Here is a 25,829-nt window from a genome sequence, read left to right as displayed (position 1 = left end):
CCCTCTCTCTGTTAAAAATACAAAAATTAGCTGGGCATGGTGGTGGGTGCCTGTAATCTCAGCCACTCAGGAGGCTAAGGCAGGAGAATCTCTTGAACCCTGGGCTGCCAAGGCTGTAGTGAGCCGAGGTCGCACCACTGCACTCCAGCCTGGTGATAGAGCAAGACTCTATCTCAAAAAAAGAAAAGAAAAAAAAAAAAAGAATTCTGAGATTTCTGAAATTAAAAACAATATTAATAAATTTTGTTGTATACATGCCACATACCAGGCATTCTTCTATGTTCTTTAAATATATTATTTCATCTAATGCTAACAACAACATTATGAAGTAGGCACTATTCTTTTTTCTCATTTTAAAAATGATCAAATTGAGACTTAGCTAAGTAAGGCCACACAGTAAATACTATCCGATGTAAAAAATATGAACTATTTATTATAGGTGGCTTAAAATATGGTAAATCTGATTATTATATATTCTCCAAGTCAGCTACTTAGCAAATTAATATTAGTAAACAATTTCAATTTATAGGATTATGCAGAGTAAGTGTTGGGAGGCAATTCTCCATGGGTCTCTGTGTTTGTTTTTGCATATCTTGGGAGCAGAAGTACTGATTGCTTTTGTTCCACATTACCTTTTCAAGGATATTTGTATAGTGAGCAACCTTGGAAGATAAAGCCTCTGGAGCAAAGAGCAGGCATGACTACCACCCATCATAAAAGATTTTAGGTCCCTAAATTCAGGAATCCTCTCCTCTCCTGTAATAAAATCCAAAGCATCGGCTGGTGGCCTCTGGCCCTCTTTGCATTATTCTGTGGGAAATAGTGGTCAGGAAGCCAGTAGAAAAATATAATGATACTATGCCTACTGCATTGTTCTGAGTAATAAAGTCCTTTGTCTTTGATCCAGGAGTATCGTGCCTTCTTCTAGCATCCATGAAACCATGACAGACTAATTTATTAGATTGCAAGTGGGCTAAAATCTCAAATCTTCCAACAGTTTTTGACATTAAGCTTCAATTTATAAACTATTTTACTGTTTTACCTACTTTATTGGCTCAGGTAGATACTTTTATTTAGACTATCACCAATAGGTAATAGACTCAACTTTATCTTTTGCTTTATCAAAAACATCATATTTCCCAAACTAAAATTCCATCAGGTCACATTTTTTTGTTTCTGAAACCGTTTTAACCATCTTAATTGCTATGCCAATTAGGGGCGAAACACGCTTTTCAAAAAAGTTTTAAAAATTAGTATGGCCCCCAAACACAGGAATTTATACTCTGTCGGATTCTGATTTTCAAAATATTATTCTAGTAACATGCAACTACTATTGGGAGAAAACTTAAATATTAGGGAACATTGTTGGCTTGTTCAATCTGATCAGGTTACAGGCAGAAGTTAAACGGTATTTAAAAGAATCAAAGAATATAGCTAATAAAAAAATGACATGGCAGATACATTGTGTATATTTTTACAACTTACATTTACTGACCAAAAATTGAAGGTTTACATAGATATTATTTAAATGGTGGTTTTTCGGATTTTATACGTTTTCCCCACCAATAAAATGTTCTCTCTCAGATATACAGTTTAAGAATTACTCACTTAAAATAAACAAATGAATGTTCATTCTTTTTAAGCATAAGCCTTAAATTGATTTATAAGAACAGACTTTTTTTCTAAGATTACGAAGTGCCCTCTAATGGCATAACTTCTCCTCTCATTTCTTTTTTGTTACTTCCAGGTATCCAGAGCTTATCTAGTTTAAACTTTATATTAAATAACATTAATCAGAGTTTCGCTTTAAGCACTCTTTCTTTTTTCATGGCCATCTGGTGGATGATGTAGGAAATGTGTTTGCACAGCAACAAATCTTGCTATCTTTCTACAATTGAGGCTTTAGTTCAAACATAAGTTGAAAGTTGCTAGGATAATTCCAAATATTTTTATTTTGCTAGGCAGATCAACTTGGTTGCAGTTATTCACAACCCAGAATAACTTGGTGGTGTTACTCTGTTACTGAGAAAATTGACTTTGTTTCAACTGAAAACTTGTAATGAATGAAAGATAGATGCTAATCTATAATTCTGCTATTTTTATGTTGTCAAAGGCCTTCTTCATATTTGGCACAAGCCCTCAGATCCTGCTAAAACTGAGGTGAGAAAATAAAAATGACCTAATTATTTGATACACCTCAATCTTTGGAAAATAGATTATTGGTAATATGAGACAGTTTTTTTCTTTGGAATGCCAATATCCCACAAGTTAAAAGGAAAAATAAAATTGTCCCAAGATTAACCATATAGTCTGTTCTTAGAAAGGTAGAGAGAGGTTTGGATAATCCAAAGTAAATAGTTTATATTGTGTACGAATATATACATACACATATTTTTAGGTCAAAAATGTAGAAACATTATTAGTTCAACCAGGTGGTGATGTAGTTAAGGCAAATGAGGAGTAGTCCCCAAAGAGGAAACTTTTAAATATAAAAATGGGACATCTGCTGCCCTCTTTCTGGTGAGCAGGCAAATACTATACAACCCAAGAGATATGGAGAAGGGATTCCTTCTAATGTTTTAGGACTATAGTGATTGGAACTTGCTTTTCCCTTTCATCTCCTCCAGTTTTAAAGAAAATGTCAGTGAATAGATTTAAAGCATTTTTATTGTTCCGCAAGAAGTAGGGAGTGGAGTAAATGCTGGATAACTGAACATGTACAAACAATTCTAAAACTTTCTTTACATTAATTTGAATTTCATATTCTACGGAACTTTTAGATAAAATAAATGGTCCAACTGACCTGCCATACCCTTTCCCCACAAGCTTGTGGAAATGCTTGTGAATTATAAAATGGTCAATGGTCAGCAAAGTAAAACTTTAAAGGGAATTTGGATAATTCACCATTGTTTCAATTAAATATCCAGAATTACCTCTATCATCATAAAAGCACAAAATATCTTTAAACAATTGAACTTGCCCAGAATGTCTATAGCAGTTTCACTGATGTCATTTTGCAAAATTTATCTGCAATTACACAAGATCAACTAGTCAACTTACCAATCTTGGTCAAACCACTGGTTCACTTAGTTAATATAGCATTCATTATTTGAAATTGTATGAACAGTGATTAGAAATAAATCTGACTAAATGTTTATTACTTAAAAATCCACTAAATGGTTTTACCAGATATAATAATCAAGGCTCTTAAGAGCAGACTCTTATTTCAACCACTAGAAACCTTGTCTTGAATATTTATAGACTGATTTTTGGTTATATTATCTCAGCAATGCAAAGAATTGCAAATCTGGTAAATATAAAGTTCTTTTGGGCTTGCATGTCTAAGGCTCTCAAAATAGAAGATGTGATATAAATTAAGGCACCATGACCTTTCTCAACACCATAGTTTCCTCAAAACAGCAGCCAACAGCTTTATCTACCTGTGATAATGTGATCAAAGCAAATTCCTCCATCCCTCTATCACCAACAACCAAGTTCCTTGCAGAAATGTATACATGTAGTCGTCAAAAATGTCATCAAGCTCTTATATACTTCACATATTATAAAACTTAAGATCAGATTCATCAGTATAAATACAACACAAAGTATAAAATTTGAAAAAATATACAGTATCACTGAGCTTTACTTAAAAATTATCTAATGTGCCTGATCATGTGCAGGTCACAAAGTTGAAATAAATTTACAATAACAAAAAAAAAGGATGGGCATTCTGATTTACTTGAAGCAAATGTATCTAGAATAAATGAAATCTAATGTTTAATTACAGAGAGTGGAAAGTGCAGGATTATAATTTAGCGAGAATAATTTCAAGGAATGGTCTAGCATAAAGATTTCTGTTATTTTCTTTTCTAAGTGCAAATATTTAGTCTTTGAAATTTCTATTTTTAAACTCAAGGGCATTTCTTTTTGTTTGAGTCATCAATGTCACATATGATAATAAATCTGAAGCATTTGGTCTAGGTGTAAGAAAAAAATACATAGCTTTGGTTGGGGGAAGAGCTTCGTGTTTGCCATGACTTGTTGGGCAGCAAGCAAAGGGGACTGCACACTTTAATACTAAATGTCCACCATGTGCCAGCGTGTATGTACAGACTCCCTCAAGGCAAAGATGCAGTAATAAAAAGTTGAATTCCCAAAAGTTATTTTGTTTTCTTTTGCAAACAATGAAAATGTCTGAAGTTAGTTGTTCTTAAAATCCAAATTTGTTAAAAATTTGAAGGAAATAGAACACATTATGGGCTGGCATTTCCATATTTGAAAAGGGAAAAATAAAGCAGATGGAAGTAAAGCGTTCCTGGTCTGCCCTGAGGAGAGGTCTCTGGCACATGCTAGGTGAGCTCTCACTCTGCAGTAACATGCCAACTTCTACCTAGCCCAACAAAGTAAAGCTATTATGTACAGAACTCATGCACTAAAGCTCTTTAAATGCAGGCTGTCAGTACACAGTGGCATGATTATTAAGGGTTTTAGAGTTCATTATGTCAATAATCTATGGATTAGGGACTTTCACATGCATTTCAACTGCAATGATTTCAACTTCCCTTAGCACTTCTCTAAATGACTGCCAACTTTCCTTCTGGAAGGAAATTAAGTTAATATAAAAAAGCAATGTGAACTTAAAACATGCCAAGGATTCGAATAAAGTTTCCATTCTGTCATGCACTCCCTCTGAGCCTCATGATGTAGAGTTCATAACAGGGATAACATTAGGGAATTCTAATTTAAAAGATGGCCAAGCCTACAGAATAAGACTTACCTCAAAGAGGATCAGATTTTAAAGTAAGTAATCTTGTATTCCTGTTGATATTAATGCCAATGAGAAGAATAATGAACAACAGAAATGGCCAAAATAAATGTCCCATAGATAGGAGTGGTCTGTAATTCAGGAAGCTAGACTCATTTTAATAAAGACAGGAGTAGAACTCTTAAAATGTATCAGATGGGTGATTAGAAGATATGACAAAGTTTAAAAGCAGTGTATAAGAGAATGCAAAGAAAAACCGGAACAAAATACTAAATACCTTCTTTCTAGCAAAATGTCCTCTATATGTGAAACTGAGATAGCTGGGATAACTTCCACTATCTTAGGAGATCCTAATGATTCTTGGAATAATGAAAGCCCCAAAGGAAGGAATAATATGCTTGGTTGCTTTTCTTGCTTTTGTTTGGCAACTAAGCCTTATTTCCTGTTGATCTGCAAGAAAATGAAAATGACTTCCTGATCAACATTCCCCAAAGCAGTTTACAAACTGCATACTTCATTCTCTACTGAAATTTAGCTAAGATGGAGCATGGCAGTGTGCCAGTAACATTTAGCAACAGCACATATCAGCCTGGAAGGTGAGAGGCATGAATTGACAGTCAACAAAAAATACTGGGTCCTTGCAATGTGTAGCACCCTAACAGTTTGATTTTTATAGCCATTTTATCCAAGAGGTGAACTCTTCAGTAAGATACTCCGTGGATTTCTTAGGATACCAAAACCTAAATATGTCCAAAAGAGCAAAAATGAAGAGAATAAGAGTTTGCCAAATAATGATTTCATACTCCAAACTCAACTGGGTAATGCAAAGTCTCAAAAAAATGCATCTTAGTAACTTATCATCTATTTATGGGGGAAAATGTACCTGCCCAGCGAAGAGAGTCCAATGTCAGCATTTCCATTCATTCATTATTTTTTAATTCAGTATCTACAGAAGTTTTTTTGCTACATGCTAGATACTCTCCTAGGGACAGTGGTGACCGCAGGAAGTGAGTGTTCTAGCGGGAGTGATAGGCGACATATAAACAGATATACAAACAAGAAAACACTATTGCTGCTAGCTATGCTAAAAATTAAAATAGGCTTGTGTAAAAGAGCATAGTTATGGCCATTTTAGATAGAGTATTTAGAGAAGTTTTCTTAGAGGAGATGACATTTATGCTGTGATCTGAATGACAAGAAGAAGGCAATGAAGCAAATAAGTGTCAGGAGAAAAAGCATTCTGGGCAGAGAAATGGCTAGTGCAAAGGCACTGAGGTGGCATTAAGCTTGAGGTGTTGGCAAAAGGAAAGGACATCAGTGTGGAACAGAGTGGGTGAAGGAAGAATAGAATACAAGTGCCGATCACATAGAGATCTGCACCCGTATTAAGGAGTTTGGATTATGTTCTAAGTGTGTTGGAAAGCCCCTACCACCGACTTTGTGAGACAGGGTCTTGCTCTGTTCCCAAGGCTGGAGTGCAGTGTTGCAATCATGGCTCACTGCAATTGCTACCTCCTGAGCTCAAGTGATCCTCCCGCCTCAGCCTTCTGAGTAGCTGGGACTACAGGTGTGTGCCACCTTACTCAGCTACTTTTTCTATTTTTATACAGATGGGATCTTGTCATGTTGCCCAGGCTGGCCTCAAACTCCTGGGCTTAGGTGATCCTTCTGTCTTGGCCTCCCAAAGTGCTGGGATTACAGGCATGAGTGGAAAGTTCTTTAAGCAAGGAAAGGCCATGAAGTGATCTAAGCTTCTTTTTTAGGATGACTCTGTCTACTGTGTAGAAAATGGATTTCAGAGAATGGGTACTTTTTAAAGCAGAAAAGTACTTCATCCTTGTGAAAGCAAAAATATCAGATGAAGGCTACTGCAGTCGTCAATGGTAGAGATGGTGATTGTTTCAACTTTGTAGAGATGAGGAATAATGGAAAAACTGAGGATATGTTTTGCAGGTTGGATTGCCAGAATGTGCAGGTAAGCTGGAGGAAGGAAGTGAGGGAAAAAGAGAAATTAAAAATAACACATCGATTATAGACCATGCATATGATAAAATGACAAACATAAAGTAATGCAAAGGTCGAAGAAATGAGAAAAATAAATTAGTCACATAGGATTTTCAGGTGGCACCAAATAACCTGAATAGTTGTCTATCTTAGATTCAGTTTTAAAAACTAGTTATTATATTTAAGAAGGTATTGGAACAGAGGAGAAAAGAGGAAGGATTCTCTTATATGATGAGAAGCATAAATGAGAAAAGCCTATGGCTGAAAGTAGTAGGATGTGTGGTTAAAAAATTAAAAATACTGATTTCAATTATCATGGTGGGAAATGGGATCTGCCAGCTACATGGATGGTTGAAGAGACATATTAGAGAAAGGCAATACATACACACACACATGCACCACTCCCCAGAAGTTGCTTCTATGAACTTAAATTTTAAGTGAAGGGATGCATATTATTTGAGGCCAACCAATTTGTTAAAAGTACCCAGAGGAGAAAAGTCCAAAGGCATATTTTCATCCTGGAAAGTGGTTGCTTATGGTAAATGAGCAGGAAACAGAATTAAGAAAGACAGATAGAGAAGGTAAGAAAATTTGAACAAGAGAATATTACTATTTCGTATATGTGACCAGACCTGCTTATAAGCTATGTCCAAACAGATAGGCTAAATAAAACCTATGCACCTTCCTACAAATTGAGACCTGCCAAATGCCATATAACCTGTGCTACTAAGCACTTATTTGGGTAGCAGCATCATCGCTGGAGGAATTCTAAAGGCAATGGAATAATCCAGAATTGGAGGGAATTCACTGCAATCACTGAGACAGTCGAGGAAACCAGGCTGGAGAGAGTAAGGAAGTGACTGGCAGCATCTTCAGGATAGACACCAAGCTTTGACATATAATACTCTAAAAGGGAAAGATCAATCTTTTCATACATTTTGCAATACACATGTTAAATGCTCACTAAATACTGATGGATCAAATTGAACCATCACTATTTCTTCTGAACTGAGACAGTTACTGGTTTGTTTGCTAGTAACAGCAAGGATAAAACTGAAAGACTAAAACATAATACTACAGCAAGAAAAAAAGATTCTAAAAAACTATCAATCATTTCATTTAGGCACGACCTTGAATTTTTGCATATTTTCCATTTATCTCAGGCCATACGCACTATCTTCTCAAAGGATCTTTAACATTCAAAATGTTTTTCTAGTTCTACTCACCATATTAACAAGACAAGGTACTTAAAATGATTCAAGCTCAAAGATGTTTCTATGACAAACCTGGTTTTAAAAACTGCCTTGGTGATTCTGCTGGCAATGTCTGTTAAACACATGGGCTGCATCCGCCCTAAAGTTTCCATCAAAGAAATCTTTTATAACCCAGCTTCTAGTGATGTAATAAGAAGGGATACCCACCAACTAGGCAGTGACAATAGAAAAGAACAAGCATGGTGGGAATATAGAGTTCACTGGGTGATTCCACTTTATTCTATACTAGGCACTGCCTGACCTGCTGGGATGAGGTAGTGAACAAGATGTGTGAAGATCTTGAGCGTGTAGAGCTTATACTCAGTGGGTAAGAGGGATGAAAAACAAGTAAAGAACAAAGTAATAGAATGATCCCAGAGGGCACTGAGCACTCTAAAGAAAGTGATACAGGCTAAGGGGCTAGAGGAGACATATAGAGAGGTGAAGGTTGGGGAATAAAGGGCCCTTGCAGGCTTAAGTGGTCAAGAAGCCCTCTCTGAGGAAGGAACATTTCAGCAAGGCCTTGCATAAAGAGTAAGCCATACAGAGTCACGGGATTTTGGAACCAGAAGGGACATTTAACAGATGAGAACACTGAGGAAGAGACAGCAGAAGGACAAGCACTGGTGTCCCAAGCTTTGTACCTGGGAATCTGCCTCACCTGAGTTAACTGCAACCATCAGCCACAAAGAGGGACACGCTGCCAAGCTATGAGGACCAGAAGATAGGCACTCGCTCACTGAGGCCCAGCAGTCACGTCAGGTGGGGAATAACTGGCCAGTGTTAAACCCAGGGATGAAACCAGATGCTCTGACGTCCATTATCAGATGAGATGGATTAGAGGCTCTTCAGCTCACCCAGCCACATGGTTTTAGGGGGAAGGAGTTTGGAGCTCAGCAACATAAAGGCATATATGACAAAGCCGTTCCACTGAAGGAAGCAATTTGAAAGGTAGGAAGTGTTCCTACAGAGGGAGGATGCTTCCTGACTTGCTGGAGTGATATCCAAAACAGAGTGCTATAAAATCTCTAGGGAGACTCTTAATAGGATTGCGATAGTGTGGTGTTTATTTAGATGGTTTGTTATCTGAGCTCTCCCTGTACACTGTCAATAAGTCAACCAGTGTTTATGAAGTGCCTACTGCGAGTCCCCTGGGAACCTCAGAGACCAATAAGATGGAATTACAGTTCTCTGGTGAAACCAAAGACTTTGTTCTTTGTGTTACTTTTTCATCTCACTTGAATTATCATTCTTTTTATATTTTCCTTGTACTTAATAAAAGTTCTTCATGGGGCTTATATAAACACAAGTTTATGAACAAAAATTACTTTTTGTTCATTTTTATATCCCCTACGTAGCTGTTTTTAGTTTGCTTGTGCAAAGTAGGCATTGGATAAATATTTGTTAAATTATACTGTTTTCAAGAAGCTAACAGCAGACAGCAAAGCAATCTGAAATATCTCCCATCAGAACAATTCCTAAAATTTCTGTACTGTGCAAAGAAGTTAGGGGTGGCTGTTTACCAAACCCTCAAAGCTAATTCTTAGCTTCAGATTCGTTCTCCTTCTGAAGCCCAGGCACCTAACCCTCAACAGTGTAAAATGACTCAGCGGACGCCTCTGCAAGCCAGACTTGAGAGAGAGTCAGGCTTGAAATTGAATATGAGCTCCATTCCTCCCTCTGCCAGAATGCCTCCATACCACTGAGGGTAGATGATGCAACTGCTCTGAGCCTTGGTTTCCATGTTTGTTGACTGAAATGTAACAGTAGTTCCTGACAAGGCTGCTGAAGGGTAAACAAAGATGCTGCATGAACATCAGGACATGCCAGGGCAGCAGCACGATCTTTCCAGTTATGAAACTAGAAACCTCCATGCTATCTGACTTTCCATCCCCATGTCCTATTAACCATCAAATCCTGCCAATCTATTTGCTGCATATTCTCTCAAATTTATTCTCTTTTCTATCCAAATTGCCAATGCCTCAAATTATCCATTGTCAGTTCTGTAGAAAATGAATGAGAGATACTGGAAATGGGTATGAAAGCAGTTAGACTGCGTCCCATCTAACTGCTCTCATACCCATTTCCAGTATCTCTCATTCATTTTCTACAGTACTGAAAATGGCACCTTTACAAACAAAAATCTGTTTCACTCTTCGAAAAAAAAGTCAGGTGGCTTCCCATTACCCAGAGGAGGAAGTCCATGGCCCATGAGGTCTTTCACTCTCAAGCCCTGCACTCTGCCACACTCATTTCCTATAAGCTCCTCATCCTCTCCTTCATATTCCCAGCAAGAGCACAGTCCACTTCTTTTGCTAGGATGCCTTTATTGCCTCTCTGGGTGGCAAACTTCTACTCATTCTTTAAGACTCAATTCTCAACAGTGACAAGAGAAATTTGGTTGTGCACTTTTGTATGCTCATATTTCTACTGAAGACCAACTTAAATTGTTTGTACACATTCTGGAGTTTCCTAAGGGTAGAAAAGGAATCCTACATATATACAAGATATAGTACTGACCACAGAGCCCAACATCAACCAGATACTTATGACATGTTGAATAAACAAAAACAAACATTCAAGTTGACTATTGTTGTTGATGTGTGGAATTTGTTTCAAGAGAGAATATAGGCTAAATAGCAAATAAGATATGAATGCTTTTGACAATTTAATGGGTGCTAAACTTATATACAATAGGTCACTGTGTAAAAGCTAAATAGTCTAGAAGTATATCTTTAATCTGTTGAGGGGGACATCATGGACACCCATTGGCATGGTTACCACAGAGTGATGGCATGTGCTGGATGGTCCGGGAACCTGTGTAAGGATGCATTTTTTCTGTCTTTAAGAACACAAAAATGCTCTGATAAGAATAAAAATAGCATATTACTCAGGAGGGCCTCTTTCCTCTGAAAACAAGTAAATTTTGGTTTGGTTAGGATATATTCTGATCTGAGAACAGGAATGGCATAGACAAGTGCTTCTCAAACCTTTATGTGGACACAAATCACTGTTTTCCCATTAAAATGCAGATTCTGGTTCAACAGGTCTGGGATAAGTCCCTGAGAGTGGTCCTTTCTAATGGGCTCCCAGGAGATGTTGATGCTGATTGTTCATGGACTGTACTTGGATAGCCAGGTGATGGGTGAGTCTGTCTCTTCCAATCGTGATTCTCATGTATTTTTATTTTGAACTCCAAAAATATGAAGACCTATCATCTGGTAGTAGCAGCACTAGGATTTTCATCTCTAGAATTTTGATTGTTAGAACTTTCTGGGGACTCCATGTTTGGGTCCCCTTCCACAAACACTCCCTTCGTGGAAGCCATCTTTCTCTCTCCTGGATTTTCCCTCTGGAGTCCCCTTCCACACTCTCTCGTGGAAGCCTGTCTTCCCCTCCTAAACTCCATCTGTGTCTATTCCCTTCCACTCAGTGTGGAAGCTGCTTTCCTCTCCTGGATTCCATCTTTCTGGATTCTCTCACTCAGTGTGAGAGTTAGCTGTTTGTTTCTCTCTCCTTCTCCTGTTTCTCTCTCTCTTTAAATAAAATCACTTTCTACAACAACAACAACAACAAAAGAACTTTCTGATCTTTAATTTTCATTTACTACCAAGTTTTAATATTTTAAACCTCTATTAAGAGAAGTATAAACGAAATAGGCATTGCTCATATCCTTTTTCTTTAAGAACAATTATTATAGCCATACTATTTCAGTTTTCTCTTTCCTCTGCCTTCTTTCTTTTTTCTTTTTTTTTATTTTTGAGGCAGAGTCTTGCTCTGTCACCCAGGATGGAATACAGTGGTGCAATTATGGCTCACTGCAGCCTTGACCTCCCAGGCTCAAGCAATCCTCCCACCTCAGTGCCCTAAGTAGCTGCAACTACAGGCACATGTCACCACGTCTGGCTAATTTTTTTTGGTTTTGGAGAGATGGGATTTTGATTGGTTGCCCAGACTGGTTTGGAACTCCTGGCCTCAAGCGATCCTCATTGCCTTAGTCTTCCAAAATGCTGGGATTACAGGTATGAGCCACCGTGCCCAGCCTACCTTTTTTACATTACAAAAAAAAGTTTATTCCCTCAAGTAGTTTGTGTTTATTATAAAGCCCAATAATGAATCAGTGGACTACCTAGGGGATGGTGACAAGATTCAAAATTACACCAAAGTTTCTAGTTTGTTCATATACTTAATACAGTTTGCAAAAACTCTACTAATAAATAAAATGAGATTAAGAAGAAATCATTTATTACTACTATAAAATAATGAATTGCATAGAGTAAAAAAGTGATGCTTCATTCTGTGGGCCTAATCCCACATTTACCCAAGTATTTGATGGTCCAGAAGCTTCAAATTCTCTTTCATCCTCACACTCAAGGTCCCCAGCAGTTCTTTTGATGGGTCAGCACTAAATTCTATTTATTATTAAAGGATAATAAATACTTTGTGGTGACCTCTAGTGCCAAAGCACAAGACATACCCAAAATAGTAATTTTAAAAAACTATAATAAAGCTAACATAATCCACAGATAGATGAAAGAGTAGATGTACCAGAGACCGTAAAGAGTTAAAAGGGTTAAACCCTTTCCTTGCCCTGGAAATATTATTTCCAGAAAAAAAAGGGAAGGGCACACAAGTATGCAATTAACTTGTTTTTGTAAAAGAAAGTAACTTAAAAGTTACCATCTTTATTTATTATACGTATTTATTTGACCAGCCCTCTTGTAAAATCCAAGGCCCCCCAAAACAAAAACACCTCTGGAAAGATTAGAAAATATTCTCCAAAGCAATGGTTCCTGACAATCTAGTAATTTGAGGGCTTGTTTGGAGGTTCTAGCAGGGGAGCGTAGCTACTTGTATACTCTTGACCAAAGACCGGTCCTGCACCATCGGGGATTGTTGTCCTCTTTGACAAAGCGCGCAGCTTCGGGAGGGACACACGTGGAGCATGGAGGGAGGAAGGGGACAACCACATAGCCAGCCAGATCAGCCAAATCAACCCTGGTGATCAAAGGGGTGACAGATGTCGCAGCCAGATTGCCCTCACATCCACAACCTAGCAATTTGGAGAAAGAATAGTTAATATCATTTCCTTTTCTTTCTCTCTCTGTCCCTTCTTTCCTAGCTCATAGCTCAATGTCTCAGGTGAATTTCTTCCCATGTCTGACTTTCTGGTCAATTCAGGATTGAGTTTTTTCCCAAACACCTGAATGTATTTTTTGGTCTGTTCTTTACTGCGTCCCACAACTATTACATAATTTTTATTATTTATTTATTCATGCATTTAGTCATTTATTCATGTGTTTCAGAACTTGAATAAATGACTAAATGCATGAATAAATAAATAAATACATGAATTTAAAGGCTGCCAAAGCAAAATAGAAAAAGATCACTCAACTTAGAGTAAGATCTGAGTCAAAGATCTGAGTTGAAGAAGTCCTGATTAAACCATGATCAGCTTTGGGACTTTGAGTGAGTCTCTTAATCCTCTTCAATCTCAATTACCTCATCTACAAAATGGAGATAATTATTCCCAGGATTGTTATGAGATTAAATGAAATAATTGATATGAATGTTCTTTTAAATTTAAAAAGGTTCTATTTATCTTCAAATAGTGTAAGCCAGTTTCTCAAACTGGTTGCAACATTTTATTCGGCAGCAAAAAACATGTCTTGACTTGCTCTTAAAACAGAGATATGTAAAGGAGTTTCAGCATCAGATTATTCCATCTTTATTTATCTAACCTATCAGGTAAAAGATTAGGACCCTATTCAATTAGAGACTGACTAGAAGCACAGGGTAAAGGCCAAGATGTTGCATTTAAAAATAATCACAAAATAATAGTATGCTCTTAATATGCTTTTTGTTACCCTTCATACATCTTATCTGAGGACATCAACATTGTTTAATAAATAAAGCCGGATCAACACTGGTTCAAATTGGGCTTTTTAGGAAATAGATCTAGCAAAGGATTTAAGACGCATGTGTTGAGATCAGAGCACTGAGGATCAGGATGAGTTCCTGGGATGTTCTGCATTATTATTTCTGGATTAAGAGATGTTTAAAGAAAATAACACTTTGAAAAGGCAAACGACACAGACAGACCCCACAGTCATTTTCAATAAAGAGTTTATAGCAAATTGTGATGAAATAATATAAGCATGTAAACCTACAACAATTAGGGAGATGACAAACCGCAAGCACTGACACAATATGAGAATTCAGACCCACAATTATGTAATCCTTTTCCCTCCAAGGAAGTAAGATATACAGTTAGGTGTGGTTTTTCTTTTTCTCCTGTTTTTTTAAAGGAAGCACGGAAGAAAAAGCTGCAGCTGGCGAGTGTTACGGTCAACAACGTTCCGTGATCATTACACAAGATAGAGTCTACCAAGAGAAAAAGAGGTCTCGAAACTGCCTGGTTGTTGTCATTGCTTTGTAAGTGTGGATAAACTTTAAATGTGGAAATTTTTTTTAAAAAGTATAGACTGAGTTTGGTGGCTGGAGTGTTAATATGAGTATCTGAACAAATACTTCCACTGTCTGAACTTATTTTTCTTCTTAAATTTTAAAGGGTTTTAAACTTTTCAAATTTTGGAATATCCTTTCTTATATATGTCTATAAGTGCTCTCATTTCTCTGAAATGTACAATTTCATCCAATTTTTAAAAAAAACTTAAAAATAATTTAAAAAATCTTAGAACTGATCTAACTTCAACTCTTGCCTCTCAAGAATGCCACACAATTAACATTATAATGGAATAACTTGATAGGTAAATTACTACTAATTGCTACTAATTTCACGAGGATCCTGCAGCTTATTGATTTTTCAGTGATTGCAGCGACCATACATATTGGAATATGTCTTAATATCATGGGTTATGTATCTCTAATAAACTTCTAAGTTATTTTTCTAATCCCAAATTTTCTTATTGGGCTCTATTTACAGAAGAAAATATGTTTTATTATTTCCTCTTTCGGATAACTTGTCTCCAAGGTATGTGAAAGGCTTTGTCTGTTACACATATGTGCACACACACACACACACACACAAAGAGAGAAGAGAGAGAGACAGAGAGAGAGCGAGAGAGAGAAAGAGGAGAGAAACTCAACAAATAGCGTATCTTAGAACATTGTAATAACCAGATTTGAATGACTAGGTTAGTAGGACTAATTAAAAGGAGGGCTGAAAAGAGAAAATTTGCCTTCAAGAGATGATTTCAGGCTATAAGCAGACTTAATAAAGCAAACTGATAATGTAATTTACCTTTTATGACTGGAGGAGACTCTGTGCCAATGGTGGTTGGGGGTGTGGGGGAGTAGGGGAGGTTTACATCAGAACCTGTCATGTTCAGAAATTGATGTTCCACTTCACTTTCAATGATTTCCCCTATTAAAACAGACTTTAACCTTCTGGAAGGAGAGATATGAGGATTATTTATCACTGTTAGCCCTTTGTGCCATTTAGGGCTAGTGTTTTTTAGTCTCAAAGTTAAGTTTTCTGCTTTACCTGAAATAATCATTTATATATGAAAAAGTTTAATCAGTTTCCCCTTTAAAAATTCCCTAAGAAGTAACTATTACCAAAAACGAACAGTAAGTGCATAGATAGTCTACAATTACGGTTGTGTGGATTTAGGCTAAGTAAGCGGTATTCTGAATAATTAAATTGTAAAAAAATTCTAAGCAAATTGTTCAGAAAAATTAAATTGACAACTAATCTCAGCTTAAGTTTTTAAACATTTTCATCAATTTTGCTTCTAAAACCAGAGTTACAACTTTACGTAAAAAGTTTCTGTGAGTGTAGTTAAATCTCTTCACTAAAACTGAATGTCAGATTTATCAGGAGTAGGAGGGTTACTGTGAGGGTTAAGGAAAGTGATGGATGTGGAGGTACCTTGTAAACAATCAAGGGTTATACAAAGATAATCGTATTATTCATAAATAGAATCATTTCCACTTCCACTGTAAAATTCAAAGCATGGAAACAATTTTAACATTAGTTAATAACTGACAACATGACTGAGAAATAATATAATTTCAAAGAAAAACTTCAAAATTTGACACACTATACATGAAAAATGTTGACTAGAACTTTTTTTTTTGAGACGGAGTCTCACTTTGTCACTCAGGCTGGGGTGCAGTGGCGCCATCTTGGCTCACTGCAACCTCTGCCTTCTGGGTTGGAAAAATTCTCCTGCCTCAGCCTCCTGAGGAGCTAGGATTATATATGTGCACCCCCACGCCCAGCTAACTTTTGTATTTTTAGTAGAGCCAGGGTTTCGCCATGTTGGCCAGGCTGGTCTTGAACTCCTGACCTCAGGTAATCTACATACTCGGCCTTCCAGAGTGCTAGGATTACAGGCGTGAGCCACCCCGTGCCGAGCTGGATAGAACTTTTTAAACTCTCAGATTACTGAAAGTTCCAGAACATAATGGGGCACATCTATTTATTCATAACAGAGGAATTATCAAATACGTCTACAAGTAATTGAGAATCGTATTGAAAATAGTGACTAGTTTGAGAGCTTTTTCAGCTATTTGCTCACTTCCTTTCAATGCCTCTCACTCAGTAATGTGTTGTCCGCACTAAGGTCTCCAAACCTCTTAGAATTGTGATTTCAAAAAAAATGTGTGTGTGTGGGTTTGTGTGTGTGTGTGTCTGTATACACACATACTTACAATACATTAAAAAATACTTAAAAGCAGTCTATACTGGGATGAGTATCATAGATAATTATAGTAGACATAATTGTACATTTCAAATCTTTTTCTGGTTAATTTCAGAGGTGTTTTGTAAATGGCTGATTATAATGTCACTATTATTATTATTATTTTTAGAAACGGGGTATCAGTATGTTGCCCAGGCTGGACTGCAGTGGCTATGCACAAGGGAGATCATTATGTACTATAGCCTCAAACTCCTGGGCTCAAGTGGTCCTCCAGCCTCAGCCTCCTCAGAGCTGGGACTATAATTGTGCCACTGCACCTAGCAGAATATATATTTTTATCTTGCATTATTTTTGCTTCATACACTCTGTCACCTCTGCCATTCTTTGTTGTTCCATGACCATCTGATATCCCGAGTAAGAGTGATTTTGTTGATTTATATAGTATTAACTAATATTTACAAAACTTGATTTCATTCTTTACAGATAAAAGTGACTATAAATAGATCTTCTGGTATTTGCTTCTTACACCATGAAGCAATCTGTGCTCCTCAATAAGGCAAAGAGGGCACCCCCTTTTAGAGACCTCTGCTTTACAAGGTTGACACTATCAGAAGCTGAATATCTGTTCAGTAAGATTTTAGAGGCAATGGGCAACCTCCACTTCATATCTTGTATCCTCTATTTCACTGTAATTAAAAGACAAGTTTTTAAATGCAAATATTCACTGAGCCTGACCTTGCAAAGATAATTTCAAATGTCCTTTTCTAATTCCTGGACAGCTTCTGATAGTGTCAACCTTGTAAAGCAGAGGCCTCTAAATGGGGGTGTCCTCTTTGCCTCAGTGTGGGGCACAAATTGCCTCATTATGGTGTAAGAAGGAAATACAACGGCCCCCCAGAAGATCTATTTATAGTCACTTTTATCTGTAAAGAATGAAATACACATACACATACATATATATATTTATTAAATTACCCTTCTCTAAAATTTTGTCTTAAGCCATCTGGCTTCATCTAGTTACTAAAATATCTTTGTAAAATATTAGCTGATATCAGCTTACCCATGTCTCATTTCAGAGATATTTTCATATTTATAGGGGACACTGAAAAAATAAAATTACTGTAAAAGTTTTGAAAAACTGTATTTTTTCAGATACGTTTTGATATGCTGAGAGGCCTTGGGAGCAGGGTGGCTTCCCTGGTACCTCTAAGGCCATCTCTCACTCTCATGTAACCCACCTGTCAGTTCTAGTATGAATCCTGCTATTGTGATCATTAGAGTGTTAAATGTTCATCTCTCATTTAAGAGGCAGTTTTCTTTTTCCATATTTTCATAGCACCCACAGAACTGACAATATCAGAGACTTGGGGCGGCACAGAGATTAATGACTGCTGTTTTTCCCCAGTTTACTAGGTGTCTTAGCTAGCACTGCAGTTTCTGATCTCTGCCCCACTGTTGGCAACAAATCTCTCTTCAATTACAAGATCCAGCGACTTATGAATCAATCTAAATTTGAAGCTTTTGATAATATCAATGAATTTTAGCGAATGCTGGAATTTAATGTAAAATTACAACATTTATTGAGGGTGATCAACATATACATAATATTTAGACCTATATCATATATATATACACACACACTAGTGTATCATTATGGGTAAGCATGTATTTATCATGTGCTTTTAAATGTATTTTTTAAAGAAGGTAAGTCAAATGAATCAAGTGCTTTTATGTTTGTGTGGGTTTTTTATAGGTCTGATAATTCTATCAGAAATGCATTTTATTACTGGAATAAAATGCATAGTGTTACGCCACAGGGATACCTTAGTATCCCTATGACTTGCATTCAAAAGAGTCATCAAAGCCATCTCTGAGGTGTATATGGATTACTATGCTTTACTTTTCACTACAACATAATATAAATTATAACTATCTACACTCCAGAAAGCATATGCTGCATACCAGTGTATGCACTGGTAGCAGCTAAACTGGAGAAAGTAATCTTAAATAAATCAATCAGGCCCTTTTATTATGCTCTTTCTCTCTTAAACACAATATTTTCAAGTAAGTACCACAACACTACCCCCAACTGTCTGCCAACAGTTTGCCTGCCAACTATCAGGATAGGGCATCATCTGTCTTGCATATACCAATTTGTTCATAGTTCCTACATTATAATTTTTAAAAACAGTCATGGTGATTTCAAGAACAAGATACCATACTTTACAGGACTAATCAGGAGTTCAAATCTTACTGCTTATTTTAGAAAATGTTAATTTCAGTCTCCTACTTTATCTACATCTGTGTATGTAAGGACATTGCCTAAGAAGACAAGATATGGTGATTTTCAGTTGTTGATAAAACACATATTTGGATATAGTCCATATTTTTGGCTATGCTTTTAGACCGTGGAATATATGTTCTCAGAGCACACAGCTGGAAGAAGAGGGTGTTTGCCTCGATTTCCTCTTAGAGAGAAGAAACACTGACAGAAATTTGTATAGTCTCCATTTACTTCAGCTGGTCACTACTATTTGTGATATTAGCTGAAATCATTCCAGTTAGGAAGCAAACATCCATGCATGTTGTGAACTTTTATAATTTGGTTTTTATCTTTAAAAGTCTCCATGCTGTGGAGGCAGTGTCTAAGAGTTCCATTCAAATAAGTTGACTTCCAGTCATGTGTAATCATATTTTTATTGAGTACTCTCCATACTTTATATAACCTTATCTTTATTCCTAAAAAGCTTTTCTTTCAAACATAAAGAGACGGAAAATTATTATTATTATAATTTTTGAGACAGAGGCTTGCTCTGTCGCCCAGGCTGGAGTGCAATGGCATGATCTCGGCTCACTGCAACCTCCGCCTCCCGGGTTCAAGCAATTCCCTGCCTTATCCTGAGTAGCTGAGGTTAGAGGCACATGCCACCATGCCCACCTAATTTTTGTATTTTTAGTAGAGATGGGGTTCCACCATCTTGAGCAGGCTAGTCTTGAACTCCTGACCTCGTGATCCATCTGCCTCGGCCTCCCAAAGTGCTGGGATTACAGGTGTGAGCCACCGCACACGGCCGACAGCAAATTATTTTAAAAGAAAAATTAAAAGAGACATTTGATAAATTATACATTCATGCTACCTCTAGTCATATTCTTTTTTCAAGAAAATATTCATTTCAGAGTTTTCATAAGTGAGACTAAAAATAAATATTTCAGATAAATATATAAAATATTAACTGTGTTATGTTCAAATTTGCTACAGAAAAAATTAACAAGTGAAAACTAAGACCTATTAACTAACTTACTAAAATAAATCAGTTTCCAAAGGATATGGAAATTATTGAAAGAATAATGACATATAATCTTGGAAGTTTCTACACCTTTCTTATAAACTTGAGGTTTGTGGACTTTAAAGTAAGTTTAAATCAAAGTGAACTCAGTGAGTTCCTTGAAAAAAACGGCATTGTAATAGGGCCCAATATGCAGTTGTCCTGTGGCCAGATTTGTCTCTTCATCCCAACGTGAAAAATCTACAGAAACATTTTGCTAGTTTGCTTTTACACCACATTGATCAAATTCTTTACCCTTAATTTTTAAAATCAAAACAAGCAACACCTTTTTTTTTTTAAATTGGGGGAATTAATAGTATATGTTACATGCTTTCCATATATTTCAAAAGAGTAAAATTCATGTCTTTGTTGGTTTGCAGTTTTTAGTAAAGGACCAGAAGGAAGGGGAAGGTGTCGATGTTGCGTCTTTGGGTTATGTGTTTAGGAAGGGAGCAGCCAAGGATGCACCTGCTTTTGGCACTGGCTTAGGCACTGGAACAGCACATGCCAGATGTCATCTCAGAAGAGGCAAGAAATACGTGAAATACATACAGCCAAGGAAACACAGGCTTACGCTGAAATGGTATGATTCTCAACAAAGACATAACTGAGTTTATCGACAACATACCACCATGTGATACAATAAAATATTAGCATTCTTGCTTTTCCATCTCACACTATGTGATTATTTTTTAACAACAGCAGCAAAGTATTTACTTTCTTTCTAGGAGGAAATTAACATGGAAGTATGACTAAGTGTCATGTAATTTTACTTTAATACAGTGGAAAGATATAGTAAAATTTATCCTAACTTCATGGAATAAAATGCAAAGTATTTTTAAATAGGGTATTTAAATATTGGAGGACTTTGATTTTAAAATCAGCTTTCAAAGCAAAGATTTCGTGTGGTTTACTATTTACTATCAACTATGCTGTGGCTTCTAATAAATGATTATGAGCCCACAGGGGAAGAATAAGTTATGTTCTTTAGAATAATCATTCTAAAATAAACATTTAAAGGTTCTAGATATTATTTCAGGGTCAAATGAATTAGTTTATCCTTGCCTGTGACCCAATACAGATGACTATGGGACATACTTTCTTCCAAGTCATTAGCTGATGGCAACTGACTCTGGCAAGGTTCAGCGGCTACTATAGGTGTGTGGCTCCCCAAAGCAAGACCTGACAAGAAGGCAGGGCGCAAAAAAGTGAGAGAGAGAGAGCACTCTTTGGTCACTATCAACCACCTTATCAGGGAGAAACTAAGGAACAGAGATTAAAATAATTTTAATTAGTGCATATGATGTGGAATTCACACTCTGTTCCTATGCTCTCCGTTGATTCAGGCATCACTATTCCATTTCCAATATCTACTCATCCATCATACCACCAAAACGATATGTCCTAACAACGACAACAAAAACATAATCAGTTTTAAAATAAAAATTCTGACCTCTAGATAGGCTGAAGAGAACTGCTTTAAAATAAATAAAGGAAGATAACAGATACACTTTATTTCCACCTTTCCCCCTCCTCTTCATGTAAATAATTTGTTAGAGTTTTAAAATACGTATTTCCCCTTCCTCAACAAAGTCTGGTCGATAAATCCGAGTAAGGAAACTAAAATCTGAAAAGACAAGGTTCATGCAGTCAACTGGAAAAGTCTCTACATTAAGTTGACAACTGACCCACTGTGGCTATTTCCAAGGTAGCATTCCATCGGCCTGGTATTGGCAATGTTGTGACAATAGTCTTTACTCTTTAACATTCATACTTTACCACATGAATGTTAAGCAGTCCCAGGACAAATAAACTGAGGGTGGGGGCTTCTCTTTTCCTTAGAAGGATATTTTTCAATTACATATTTTGTTACATCTTGAGAGAGAAAAGCTGTATCTACAAGGGATTAAAAGATGTTTTACATTCATGGTTTCATTTCTGCTGAAATAAATGCTTAATTTATACCACACATAATTCCTAGCAATTTAGGCCTATTACAGAGTTCTAGCTTCTTTTTTATGATAGTTACTAATTAAAGCAGAGTGTTACTGCCACACTGAGCCCAAGTCTTTGACATACAGGTTTAATGAATAAAATGTCCTGACACAAAAATGAAAGCAATATGCAGACAAGGCTGCAAGCTGTTATGTTTCAAGTGTGTGGTAAAGATTAAGGGCATTCACTGAAGTGAGGAGCTGTGCAGAGAAGGACTTTGTAATTTCCTTCTTTAAAGGAAGAAGTAAAGACATTTTTAGAGAATCTGAAATAGTACTAATTTCTCTAACTCCTGGGCCCCTCATTCCCAGTTGTCCTTCTCTCCCCTCCAAGAATTTAAACTCATAAGAGTCACTTTTGAAGAATAAATGATGGGGTATTTTAATATAATCCTGAATATAGGTTTAGATTGAAAATGGGAATTGGGACCATAATTAATTATGTTGCCAAGTTTTTTAAACTTTTAAGAAGACAGGTGGAGGCAAATGACATTTTATAAGAGTGCAACCTTCTAAAGGTTCACAGATGAAAACTTTGGTAAAACGACAGTATCTTTTTTGACATTTGATTAATCCCATATGCAGAATGACTGAAGAATTAATATCGTTTTGATGTTTTCATCTTCTGAAACCACTGTAATAAGAGACCGACATAAACTCAAACCAAGTATAAACACAATCTTAGCGAGGGTTGTGGCCTTATTATCACTCTTAACAATCAGTAATGAATAATCATACCGATCGCCTTCACTACACTCTGCTTTATACAACTATTCCCTCTCGGGTCCATCTATCACTTCTTTCAAGATAATAAAATAATTCAATCCCATCAAATCCTCAGTAACCTCTCCCTCGGGAGGGATGTTTTATCTGTACTTCTGTGAGCCCAGGGAGGATTTTACTTGTTTGAAGGGGGCGGAGAATGGAGCGGGGTCCTATTTATTTCCATTGATGACTCCCCTGGTTCTCACAGGCGCTCTGGGACCGGGTGGGAGGAGGAGAGGAGGAGGTGCGGAGATTCCCTCCGTCAGAAAAGAAAAAGGGTTCAGGAAGCGAGGCAGGAGGAGGAGGGGTGAAGGGGGGAAAGAGAGGGTAGTGTGTTTGGGGAGAGCAGCAACTAAATGAAAAAACAAATTCTTCTTCATCGACAGATGAAAAGCAAATTTATCAACCCAACAAAGTTGCTTAAAAGATCTGTGTAAGTAATTTTTTTAAAAAAAAGAAGTAAAAAGCATAACAACAACAAAACCCCAGACACATACTCAGGTTCATTTCCCGCTCAAGGTCTTGGTTTTAGGGAGCCATCCGCACCCAACAGCAAGAAATGGACAGCGCCCCAAAGGGGGCCGGGAGGGGAACCGCGACTTCGCTGGAGGGACAGCTCAGGGCCAGCGCAAGGGTACCCGCGGCAAACTCCGAGGAGCTGGTGCGGGGCGGGTCCGGGGAACTGCGGGGAGCTCTCATTCCTTGGGCCTGGTATAGGGTGCGGGAAGGAAGGGAAACCGAGAGCGCACAATGCAATAAAACCGCACCCAAAATGCAGCAGTTTGCAAAGTGCCTGCAAGAAGACAGCGGGGACCTGGAATCATTCGTTCGGACTCCTGGGTTGTAGGGGCCGCGGCTACTCAGCTCAGGAGAAAAGGTAATGTGGCTGAGAGCGAACCCCAACTCACGCACAGACTGGACGAAGGCACGAAGCCGAGTCTCCGGGCTGGAGCGGGAGGGGGCATCCCCTCGGTGGCCGCTCTGCTCTCTGCAAGAAAGTGTGAGGAGGTCCCAGGCCACCTCGCTCAACCAAGGAAGTTTCTCTAACGATGCTTGCCTACCACGCAGAGGACAAATGAGGAGCCAGAGCCGTTGAGGGACGGCCGGGTGAGGCAGCCGAGCTCCCGGCCCCGGCTGCCCAGCTCCCAGACGCCCTACGGGAACCGGCGCGCTGCCTGGACCTCTAGCTTTTCGCCCCCCACACAGACGCCCTCCGCAAAACCCACTCTCGCTGACTTTCCCTAGCGGAGGGCGGAGGGCATGAACCTGGAGAGGGAGGCAACAGCCCTCTTGGCAGGCGGGCAAAGTAAGTGTCCAGGCCAAGTCCGGGATAAAGGCTCCACGGCTCCGGGGACCCCACAGTACCCCGAGCTCCCCTCCCAGGTCTTCCCCGCCCGTGCGCTATCTGTCCACCTCCTCTCGTCTCTCCAGGCCGCCTAGCTTCGAAAGCAGCTTAAAAAAAAGAAAGAAAGAAAAAAGAAAAGAAAAAGAAACAAAAACAAAAAACGAGGGAAACCTGCTCCTGCCCCTCATATCCTCAGCTCCTACGGATGCTCGAGAAGCTGGTTGGACCCTTACGATTTGGGGGCGCGCGCCTCAAGCCCCCATCTCGGATGACCCTTCGGATGTGAACGCTCCTTGTGCTAGGTTTTGGGGTGGCGGACTAAGGCGTCGGGGCTCTGGGACTTTGCTTTTCTCTCCCCACTTACCTTAAAAAGATCTGTTTGTTTTTCGTAGGGAAAAGAGGAAAAATCCCTCCCCGAGGTGTGGTGTGCGAAATAGTCCACGTCCCCAGATCCTGCCAAGATGCTTAGCACCAGTATTCAGGAACAAGGAGCCTGGAGGACGGGAACGGAGGCAGATAAAAGAGAAAAAATCAATCCGATGAAGTGTCCCGACTTTGCGGTCCGCACAGCAAACTTTAAAGGCGGGCGAGGGCGGGCTGCGCGCGGCCGCCGAAGTTGCTGCGAAGTGGAGCGGGGAGCGGCGCGGGGCTGGGGAATCCCGGGACAGAGCCGGGAAGCGGCGGGAGGTCCTTATAAACGGCGGGGAGCGTGCGGGGGCCGGGCGACGGGAGGATGCCGCAGCGACCCGCGGGGCTGGCGCTGGCTTCGCGGGCGGCCAGGAGCCGCACAGGCGCTGGCTGGAGCGCCGCGCGGGGTGCGGAGAGAGCCGGGCGCACGGGGCGGCAGCGGCGGCGGCGGGCGCGCTGCTCAGTTAGCTCTGCTCTCTCGCGGCTCGAAGCGGGGAGTGTTTGTTCGCTCCCGAGTGTCACTGCTGAAGCCCGGAGTCTCTTCCCCTCCCAGCACTTACCCCTCCCGCCTCACCGCTGCCCGCCCGCCCCCTCCCTACTCTGCCCGCTGCTTCCCCCTCCGTCCCTCCTCTCCCTCCCGCTGCGCGCCAGCGCGCGCTCACGCGCACACACACACACACACACACTCATACACATACACACACTCACACACACTCTCTCCCTCCTTTTCTCCTTGTCGCCCTCCCCCCCTTTCTCTCACACACACCACCCTGCTCAACGACCCAGCGCTCCCCAAACAGGACCCTCGCAGGCGGCAGCGCGAGGGACACCCTGCTGTCCTAACCTCCTCGCCACTCGGGGAGAATGAGGGAGGCCCATCGAGCCCCCCGGCGAAGCTGCAAAACCCAGGAGACGCGCACGCGGGACCATCACACTGTCAAGGAGACTGGGGTGCACAATAGAGGGAAACTCTGGGGTTGATTTGGGGGCAGGGAGGGGGACCTGTTAAATCCAGAAGATTGGTGGTTGGAGGCGGAAAGCAGAGTGTGCAAACTGTGCAGTCATGTCCCACTTTTCACCCGAACGCCTGCGTACCACAGCCTTCACTCGGGGAGCGCTTCCCCCTCGGCGCAGACCGAGCCTCCTCCGGTTTGAAACTCAGCAGCTGTTTTAACAATTGAAAAGCGGCCCTACAGTACCAGTGAAACCGAGCAGTGTGTGTGAAGCCATTAAGGCTGACTAGGTAATTATGATAAGAAGTTACCTAATTAGCAACCTGGCCTGGGCTTAGGAAAACGAA

General features: G+C 39.2%; 1 protein-coding gene across 1 annotated transcript in view; it reads right to left on the bottom strand.

Annotated features, from left to right (window-relative positions):
• NDNF (neuron derived neurotrophic factor) overlaps window positions 1–25,030 on the bottom strand; it is a 44,778-nt gene extending 19,748 nt beyond the window's left edge. The window contains exon 1 of the mRNA XM_012473063.3: window positions 24,486–25,030. The gene's annotated coding sequence lies outside the window, so the exon portion shown is untranslated. The remainder of the gene's footprint in view (window positions 1–24,485) is intronic.
• Between the last annotated feature and the right edge of the window lie 799 nt (window positions 25,031–25,829).

Source organism: Aotus nancymaae, unplaced genomic scaffold, assembly GCF_030222135.1.
Source record: "Aotus nancymaae isolate 86718 unplaced genomic scaffold, 86718_ANA_hifiasm-v0.15.2.pri h1tg000033l, whole genome shotgun sequence".
Lineage (NCBI taxonomy): Eukaryota > Metazoa > Chordata > Mammalia > Primates > Aotidae > Aotus > Aotus nancymaae.
The sequence above is the reverse complement of the archived record's forward strand: the minus strand, read 5'-3'. Positions and strand labels throughout refer to the sequence as shown.